This window comes from Cupressus sempervirens, chromosome 6, assembly GCF_028749045.1.
Source record: "Cupressus sempervirens isolate cs-2001-9-10 chromosome 6, ASM2874904v1, whole genome shotgun sequence".
In the NCBI taxonomy this organism is placed as follows: Eukaryota; Viridiplantae; Streptophyta; class Pinopsida; order Cupressales; family Cupressaceae; genus Cupressus; species Cupressus sempervirens.
Window position 1 is genome coordinate 673,776,595 of NC_143123.1, and position 10,757 is coordinate 673,787,351.

Consider the following 10,757-nt stretch of genomic DNA (forward strand, 5'->3'; position numbering starts at 1 on the left):
TGTTTTCTATATACTATCTATATTTCTTTTTTGGATTTTGGTGTTGTTTAGATGTCAACCAGTCTAGGATGTACACCAGAGGTTTTGTGAGATTTTTTGGATACTATTATGTGGCTAGATGTTATGATGATTCTTGTGATTCAAATTGGAGTTTATACTTATGAGATTTGTTTTGTGAGCATTTATGTGTATTTGGATTTAGTTTGATCCATCTTGTTATCAGGTTGCCTGTTAAGGAACCAAGTTTGATCTTTATGGGTGTTGTGGTATGGGACACAACTGTGTTTTTATGTGCTTAGGAGAGGTTGTCTAGGTACGTGACTTGGGAGTGGCTTGCATAGGGGTCCGGGACCCAAAGTGGTCAGTACCAGGGTAACCTAATGCAAGTTATGTAATAAGTGATAATCTAGTAAGTAAAATTTATGGGGGGAAACACACTAAAAAGATAAGTTAGAGATATTTGATCTACCCATGCCTTGAGTGCTTGTATAGACTAAGGATGGGAATGAGATGAGTGCCTCGTCTTCTTGAGAGGGCTTTCTAGTTTCCATATGTGTGATGTTGAGGGTCCGGGGTTCATAGTAACCAGTCCAGGGTAACTCAACGCTTGAGGGTCCGGGGTCTATTAAGAGATCAGTCCAGGGTAACTCAAGCAACCATGTGATGACACTCCCTAGTATGTAGCCTAAGTCTCCTCTGTAGTTTTTGTGTATCTCTGGTGGTGTACTTATTGTTAGATGTGGTGTACTTATTGTTGGTGGTGTATCTATTGTTGGATGTGTTTATTGTGGTTACTTACTTTCATTGATGATGATTGGTGTTTCATTATGTTGTGCCTTTGACATGTGGTTTTTGACTTGAGGAGGATTATCTTTTGTTGACTTTATCTTGTGATCTTGGTATTTGGTTTATACTTGGTTTGTGTATGATGTTTGGTTATGTGATGTCAGTATTGGATTGAGTGTTCTTTCTTTCTGGTTTATTTTATCTTCTTGAGTAGTATGTGTTACCTTTGAGATAGTTTTGGCTAGTAGGTATTCCATGCCTAGGAGTGTTTTATGTTTGATAGCCGTTTGTGGATCGTTCATTATCTTCCCTGCACGGTGGGAGTGGAAGCCTGACTAGGTAACCACGCGGTCGGGAGGTAGTGCCTTCTTACCATTTGGGTTCCCCTTCACATTGCCAGCTGTTGGATGTTCGTTGTAGAAGATGTACCTTTATCATTCTTATTTCTTATCTCAGAGACTTCTTTTCAGATGAAGTATATAGGTTATCATGTATCCTGGTGTATTGTATCTATTTTCACATACCCTGCGACATGTGCAGTGGATGTTATTTAGTGGATGTGCTTTCATTGTATGGTTTATACTTATGCATTTGCTTATGCGATTTATATATCTGTTATTTCTTTATGATTTTGAGACATTATATTTGGAACTTAAACTAATTAATTTAAAATCATTAAATGTGACTCAACGTAAAGGAACTCTTGAGGAATTGAAACTGTATCTATATTTGCAAATGTGTATTTGTTGTGTATGTTCATATTGCTTCCGCATTAATGTTATCTTGATGTTGTTTAAACTTCAAAAAAAAAAAAGTTCAGTAAACATTGTAACATGTTAGGTTTATTTCTCTTGGGTTCCCGAGCGGGGCGTTACAAATCGTAACACTTTTATTGATTCATCAAGTTATCAACATACATGCCCAGCTGTAAGGCCTTCTGGGTTACAGCTAGATACAAAATATAGGTTTAAGATCTAAGTTCTTCCAAGTTCTTCCAAGTTCCTTTTTTCTAACCTAAGCCTAAACACCACGGCTTATAGAAGATTCTAGATCATTACATAATAGAAAGGCTGACCTTAAAACTGTCTGCACATATCCCAAGATAAGATCCTATCACTAGATTCACAATCTAAATTAAATACATGAGTCGGCTCAAACTAAGAACCAATCACAGAGAAACTCGATCAAAGAAGGAACCAAGCATCAACAAATAACAGGTTCACTTGGCATATGAAGGAACACTCGGTCAATACTAGATAACTCAGCCAACACAAAATAGCTCAGCCAACACTGGATAGCTCGGCCAACACTGAACAACTCGGTCAATATTGAATAATTACTGGCACTCAGCAATGACTGCAACTTGGCATCAACTGGCAGAATGAATGTAGATGAGCAGGAAAACACGTCAACCCAGGATGCTTCTGCAACAATTCAGTCATCACAAATTTATGTATGCTGTGCCACTTGTAGTTCAAATGACAGTCTTACAAAAAGAGAGAATTGTTGATTGAAGTAAAGAGGAAACATGCTGCAATATGATAATTTGACAAAGGAATTGAATTATTATCTCAGAAACCCACTGAAGAGAGAAGATGCCAAATTGTATGCCAAAAATACAAATCTGGAGGTGAACCCAAAAGCTGCAGGAAGGACCCTGGCCGAACCCACCGGGAACCAAACCAGGACTAGAACCCAGTTTGGATCAGACTAGGACCAGTGGTTGTTGGGGAAGGATCCAATAATGTAGACCAAAATATGGATTTATCCATTTGCGTTGAAAGTTAAAATGAGCATAGCAGAGATTTAAGGTGATATGTGAAAGGATCCAGGTTTGGCCAGCAATGTTTATATTCATCAATGCAGGAACCAACACCAACAATTACTGACAAAGATGTGTGCTGGATGATATTAAAGTGTACTAATAATGTCAGCAATATCCTTTCAGGAGAGCAACAATCCAAGACAACAGAAAACACCTTTGGTGACAACAACCACAAACAACAATTTGCTCGCAACATTGAAAACAGTACCAGAAATCAAGCATAAAATCTGATGTGGGAAAAGAAAAAATGAACCAAACAAATGTTTTGGGGTTAGGTGCATTTGGGCATGTCTGGACCAAAAAACAGATAAAAATTATAAACATATACTTATTTGCAACCTAAAAACAAGAAAATTTAGAATAAGAGGTTCATTCATATGCTAAATAAAATGCCATAAATATTATGAATTTGAAGTACAATAAACTAATTTAATAACAATTTGTCAAAACTTGAATGTTATGATAGATATATTGAACTCATTATTCATTGATTCACTATTTAAAAAATTCCAAGAGTAATCATCATCGAGAAGATCAACATCATTATTGACATTATATGATGCATTAGATTAGTAGAATCATATGCAACCCCACTGTCACTTGCACTAGAAGCATGCTTAGTAACCAACTCAACAGAAAATTCAGAAATCTGAATTAGATTCTCGAGATCTACATCCCACAACCTCATGCCCCTTATACTCATTATGTTTAACATTGTTTTAAATAATATAACAACTGTTGAGATCGTTGACTTGGCGGTCAGCACCTTCTTTGAGATTTGTGCCATGGATCGGGGTAAATCTGACATTTGTATCAGGCATTAACAGTTTGAGCTTTTGGTGCAATGGCAAATGCTTCAACAAGTGGCATTAGAGCCTTGGGTTAGTGGTACAAGTCTCCCTTCAGTAGGTGCTGAAGGCTTAGTCAGTGCTGAGGGGGAGATTGTTGAGATTGTTGACTTTGTGGTCAGCACCTCCTTTGAGATTTGTGCTGTGGATCGGCATAAATCTGGCATTTGTATCAGGCATTAACAGTTAGAGCTTTTGGTGCAACGGTAAATGCTTCCAACAACAACAGCCATAATTCCACTTGGCAATTAAAATAGGTAGATGCGACTTCTTGCTTGATATTTCTTGTAATGCAGTGTTGCCAACACATAGAAGCTTAAGGTCACACAAGTATAATGCTCCTCTCGACCATAGTGAACACTTTACTACAAGTGCAGGACCAATGCTGCTTAAAACTTATATATGACTTAAGCCTATGCTTTGAGCCTAGTTCACTTTGCATTACCAGTAGTCCTGACAGGAACATTCTCCATCCTTGAAATGGTGGAAACGGCTAGCGTCCCTCACTATAATTTCTCGGGCAACAATCTTGGAGATAAACTTTGTAGCAGAGTGGCAATCCCCACATGCTCTAAGGTTTTTGATGATGCGAATGGGTGTCCCAGGTGCTGTGTTGATAAGCCCAAATGCAATTGCCAGCTTTTCACTATGGTGACAAAGAATTTGTTCCTTCTGTTCGTCTTCAACATCATTCAGGACAAATTTTGTGTCTTGCACATAACCTGCCTCCTTCATCTCTGTGGCCAATCTGTCAAGCTCGTCATAAATCTTCTGCATTTGAGGGTGTGACTTGTCCCCTACGACAAAAGTGTTTATCTTCTTATTGACCTCAATCCAACTGCATCCAGGGGTTTTTTTAATACTCTTTTCTTTCATTAGATTCCTTACGTTTTCAATGTCACCCCACCTGCCAGCTGCAGCATATATGTTTGACAGCAATACATAAGGTGCAGCATTATCAGGGTCCAACTGGAAAAGATGATTTGCAACTTTTTCTCCAAGTTCAACATTGTTATGTACCCTACAGGCCCCAAGCAGACATCCCCACACATTAGCATCAGGTTTTATTGGCATTGTGTTGATAAAATCACGTGCCTCTTCCAGACGCCCAGCACGGCCAAGAAGGTCAATCATGCAGGCATAGTGCTCCATCAAAGGACTGAGATTATAAGCATGTTTCATGCAATCAAAATATTCCAAGCCCTTATCCACAAGACCTGCATGGCAGCAAGCTGCTAAAACACAAATGAATGTGACATGGTCTGGCCTTGTGCCCAAGAGTTGCATTTTCTCAAAGAACTCAAGGGCTTCAATGCCACGGCCATGCATGGCATAAGCTGCAATTATTGATGTCCAGGAGACAGTATTTCGCTGAGGCATCCTTTCAAACACATCACAGGCCTTCTCTATGATCCCGCATTTTGCATACATATCTACAAGGGCATTGGCCACAAAAATTTCTGACTCAAATCCTCCCTTTATTATTTCCTTGTGGATATCAATTCCCTCTTCTAAAGCTGCCAGTTCGCCGCATGCAGAAAGGACAGTGGCAAAGGTTTTTGAATCTGGCTTCACTCCTGCAATTTGCATTTGCTTATAAAGCTTCAGGGCCTCTGCTCCATGCCCGTTCTGTGCATATGCTGCAATCATTGCATTCCATGACACAACATTTGGTTTGGCAATCTTGTGAAAGAGTTCAAGGGCTTCGTGAAGATGCCCATTCTGTGCATATACCGTGATCATGGAATTCCACGACACCATGTCGGGCTGAGGCATTTTCTGAAAGAGCTCAGAAGCCTTATCAATATCTCCACTCTGCGCATATGCTGCTATCATAGTGTTCCATGATACGACATCTCTCCGAGGCATTTTGTCAAACAGTTCAAGTGCCTCCTCAACCTGGCCATTCTGTGCATACCCACTAATCACACTATTCCATGAAACTTGGTCTCTCTGAGGCATTCTCTGGAATAAGTCCATCGCCTTATCGACCAACCCGTTCTGTGCATATCCCGCAATCATCCCATTCCACGAATAAACATCCTTCTTTTCCATTTTCTGAAACAAAACCAGAGCCTCTTCTACATTCCCATTCCTCGCATATCCGGCCACTATGGTATTCCAGGTTACTAAATCTGGTTCAGGTATTTTGTCGAACACTTCGCGGGCCTTCTCTAAATTTCCAAATTTCCCGTACATGTCCACCAGAGAACTCCCCACGAAAGCATCGGACTCGAACCCACTGATAACAATCTGCTCATGAATGCCTTTAAGAACGGCTAAATTAGGACAAGCTTTGATTACACTTGCAAATGTAAATTGATTCGGTTTCATACATTTCTTTTGCATTTCGTAAAACAAACCCAGAGCTTCCTCAGAGACACCATTTTTTACATAAGCTGCTATCATCCCAGTCCATGTTATTTCATCTTTTTCCTCCATCTGATCGAAAACTCTTCGAGCTTCTGCCAGGCTTCCGCACTTGGCGTACATGTTGAGAAGAGTTGTTAGCAAAAAACGGTTGGGAATGCATCCTGTTGTATTGATGTGGGCGTGGATTAATTTTCCTTGTGATAAGGATTTCCTCTTAATGGAATCCTGCAACAGAGAGTTGTAAGTGGAAATGTCTATAGGAGAGTCAGTCAGGCTTAAAACGTGCTGAAGATTTTCATAGGGTAATTTTAAGATTCCTGAGTTGGGTTTCTTTTTTACGGCGTTGCTCTTCAATTTAATAGGATTTTTCCCTTGAATTGCTTTTGTGGCAGAATTCATACTCGGCTCTGTAACTTAGAATTTAATAGCGAACCAAAATTTTCAATTTGGTATGGATACATTTGACAGAACGAAATTCATTGTTCGACTGGCATTCTTTTGTCTGTATTTTAATGTATGTTCATGTCTGGTTGCTAGCGATAAGATATAAAAAATTATACATCATAATAATAAAAAATAAAATTGTGATATTGCTATGAGGGTTTAATTATGTTGTCTTGAGTCAAACTCATTGGCCCATGTTTTATGAGAAGTGATTCCACGCCAATCCATTTCTTATGAAAATAAATGGAACACTTGGCATTCATTAGATCTAGGTGATGCTCACATAAGTAAGTAATCAAATGAGACATCTATTGGCATTAAATACGTAGTGATAGATATGGAAGTTTTCAAATAAAATAAAATTAAGGAAAAAATTATTTAAGAGCAAGTAGATTTTAAAATCTATGATTCATAATTTTGTGTCTTTGGATCAATGATTAGAATAATAACGAAAAAGAAAACGCTGGATTACAAAATGTGATCAAATAAAATAAAATTAAGGAAATTTGTTTTTTAAGAGCAAGTAGGTTTTTACGATCTACAATTCCTAAATTTGAGTCTTTGGATCAATGTTTTTAATCTAGTTGGCAAGAACCCATTTCTCATGAGATTGAATAAAATGAGATTGAGCCACAATTTTCCATTTGTCTTTCCAGAGACTTTATTGCATAAACAAGTGGCTATATTTCATCTGATTGGTCTTACGTGTTTTTTAGAACAAGGTATGGAACAAAAGCTTCCATAAGAGCAAAGCCTCTAGCCCTCAATCATATAGAAGCCTACATCCCTAGTCCCATAAACATGAATTGCACTATCTTTGAATGCGAGGATGGAGACATAGCACATGAGAAGTGCCTAACTTTCTTCTGGATGAGTGGGCCATTGCTTATCAGTTTGACCCAATACAAGAAGCTCTAGAGATAGGCCTTAGAACATATTACATATCAGAAAAGGATGCTCCTATCCCTAATCTCATCAAAACTAAAGAAGATATTGATGGATTGTGGAGCATGTTCTTTGATGGCTCAAGAAATAAAAATGGTACAGGGGCTAGTGTCATGCTCATTTCCCCTGAATTGGAAAAATACTATTTATCTCATAGGCTCCAATTCAGGTACACTAATAATGTGGCAAAGTATAAAGCTCTGATCCAGGTTCTTAACTTGCACAAAAGAGATGCATCAGATCCTTGAAGGTATTTAGGGACAATGAGTTGGTTGTTAATCAAGTAAGAAGCCAAAATGTTACAAAGAACAACCTTCTCAAATCATACAAGCATAGAGTTTGGGATTTTCTTGAGAACTTCCAAGCATTCAATATCTAGAGTATCCTTAGGAGAGAAAATAAACATGCTAACATGCTTGTAACAATTAGTGCTTCGTATGATATACCAGAGTAGGTTGTTGATGAAAGGGAGCAACATATCATAATTGTTGTAAGGCTCGTTGATCCCAACAATTACACAAATTAGCAGGTTTTTTACTCTGATGTACAGATTGTCAATTTCTTGCAAAATGAAGTAGAACTTTTTGCTAAAAATTAGTCTAAGCTCCAAAGTCAATATGGAGATCAGATTTTGAACTTGAACTCCAACAAGTTACCTAAAGGTCTAGTCACCTTGGAGGGCATTTTTAACTCTAATGATCAAACAAAGGGCAAGGGTTCAAATCTAACTAGATGCAAGGATGATCATATGCCTGCCACCATTGCTGATGGAAGGACTCTCAACTTGGAAAAGGTATGCACTAATATTGAACAAGAGGTCTTCATTAAATTATGTCAAAAATTCAAGTGATGTTATTGCTTGGACATATGAAGACTTAAAAGGTTTTGATCCAAAATTATCTTAGCACACCATAGATTTAGATGATGATTCCAAGCCTTTCTGGTAGAAATAGAGGCCAATTACCACTAGGATTGAACCACTAATGAGAAAAGAATTGCCAAAGTTCATAGACGCCAACATTATTTTCCCTATCAAGCACTCCTCATGGGTGGCTAACCTTGTTCCTGTTAGGAAGAAGAGTGGAGAAATTAGACTATGTGTAGACTTTAGAGACCTTGATAAAGATTCTCTTAAAGATCACCATCCCCTTCCCTCCATGGAAAAAATCCTATCCAAGGTTAGTGGTTCTGAAAGGTTTTCCTTCTTAGATGGGTTCTTTGGTTATAACCAAGTACTGGTCCAAGAGTCTGACAAGTATAAGACTATTTTCACCACTAAGTGGGGCACTTATGCCTATTGTAAAATGTCTTTTGAACTAACCAATGCAGGTGCCACATTTCAGAAGGCAATGGAGATGGCCCTCAAAGGTGTATTAGAGAAATTCATGCTAGTATACCTGGATGACATAACTGTCTTTTCAAAGCATGTAGTAGATCATTTTGATCATCTAAGATAGGTATTTGAAAGATGCAGAGTACAATGTATCCCTGAACTCCAAGAAGTGTGTATTTTCTCCTAAGGAAAGCTCTTAGGGCATATTGTGTCAAGAAATGGGCTAAAAATAGATCCAAAAAGGGTAGAAGTAATTCTTTCTCTCCCACTTCCCACCCATAAGAAAGGATTGTAGAGTTTCCTTGGTAGGATCAACTCTGTAAGGAGATTCATCCTTGATCTTATTTCTATGGTAAAGCCTCTCATAGCTATTTTAAAGAAGAACCTAGTTTTCACTTGGACCAAAGAGGGAAAGGCTAGTTTTGAAGAAATAAAGCAGTTAATTGCATCAGCCCCTACTCTTGTCAACCCCAAATTTGATAGAGGTTTCATCCTCTACTCCCTTGGATGAAAGTCAAGCATTTCAATTGTTCTTACACAGTTAAATGATGAGAATCTAGAGTAGGCCATTGTTTTCTTCAATGAAGTGCTTAATGATTATGAGGAAATATACAACTATGTAGAGAAACAGGTCCTTGCTATTGTGAGGGCTCTCAAAAAATTTAAACATCTCTTATCTCACAGTAAGGTCCAACTTTTAGTTCCACATACAAGCGTAAAGGATTTCCTCTTGAACAAGGATATCAATGAGAAGAGAGCTGGATGGATTACTAGAGTCATAGGAATATGACATAGATATTAAGATCACCAAGTTGGTAAGAGGGAAGGGACTATGTGAGTAGATGGTTTCATCTTTTGAGACACATGGAGAAGTTACCTTTAAGGCCTAGAGAGAGAAAAGTGGAGATAGTTCAGATTGTAGGCTATTCCCTATGTCTTGGTGGATGGAGTATTATTTAGAAAGGATTCTGATAGAGTCTTGCTCAAATGTATATAGATAGATTAGGTCAGCAAGTTCATGATGTTCTTGGTGGTGGTCATTTCCTAGCCCAAGTCACTATGATGAAGATAATGAGGGTTGGCTATTATTGGCCCACCCTATTTAATGACTACCATAAGTGGGTAAGTGTAAGAAATGTGCTTTTTTCTTAGGATAGCAAAGATTGGCTACCCTTCCTCTGCATCCTATTTAGGTTGACCAACCTTTTTCCCATTGGGGTTTGGATTTCATTGGTCCAATAAATCAATCCTCTAGTGCTGGTCATAAATGGATCTTGGTAGCCATAGACTATTTCACAAGATGGATTGAGGCAGTGGCTTTGAAGGATGCAATAGAGGCCTCAGTAGTTGAATTTGTTGATAGAAATGTGACAAGATTTGGTGTTCCCTCAACTATCATATCTGATAATGCCAAATATTTTGTTGGAGCTCACATACGTTCTTGGGCTCTAAAATATGGGATATATTTGAGCACTTCCTTAAATTATTATCCCCAAAGAAATGGTCTAGCCAAATCCTCTAATAAAAATCTGATCAAGATCATGAGAAGGATAATTAAAGACAATTAGACGAGTTGGCATGCCAAGTTGAGGACAACCATTTGGGCTGATAGAATTACACCCAAGAGAGAAGTTGGGAATTCACCTTTTATATGCTAGTTGACGGAAGGGAGGCTAGGCTTCCTATTCCACTAGAATTCCCCTCTCTTGAGCTGGCTCATCAATTGGAGCTAGAGGAAAATGATCCCCTGACAATTAGGTTAGCAAAGTCGGTTGAATTAGAAGAAAAAAGGTAGCAGGCTATGCAGACTCTTGAGGTACATCAATAGTAGGTCAAAAGAAACTTTGACAAGAAGGCCAAGGCTAGAAATTTTAGAGAAGGAGACCTTGTCCTCAAGTGGGATGCAGATAGAGTCAAGCTAGGAAGGCACTCCAAGTTTGATGCTATCTGGAGTGGACCTTATATGATCTTTTGTTGTAAGCAGGCCAATGCTTTTCAACTATCCAAGCCCAATGGTGATGTTCTACCCATTCCAGTTAATGGGATTTATTCCAAACCCTGCTTCTAGAGAGGGTTAAGGTTTTTTATATATATTAAGTTAGTTTCTTGTTTTCAATAAGTGCACAAGCACATATTGTTTCTTGTGGAGATAACAGGTTTTGAGTTTGTGGTTCAAAGGAGTTCTTTTGTTTTGTAGTTGCGA

General features: G+C 38.4%; 1 pseudogene across 1 annotated transcript; it reads right to left on the minus strand.

Annotated features, from left to right (window-relative positions):
* Positions 1-3,080: 3,080 nt before the first annotated feature.
* Positions 3,081-6,381, minus strand: LOC149553985 (pentatricopeptide repeat-containing protein At4g14050, mitochondrial pseudogene; annotated as a pseudogene). The gene has a single exon (XR_016353213.1). The product of XR_016353213.1 is annotated as a pentatricopeptide repeat-containing protein At4g14050, mitochondrial pseudogene (transcript).
* Between the last annotated feature and the right edge of the window lie 4,376 nt (positions 6,382-10,757).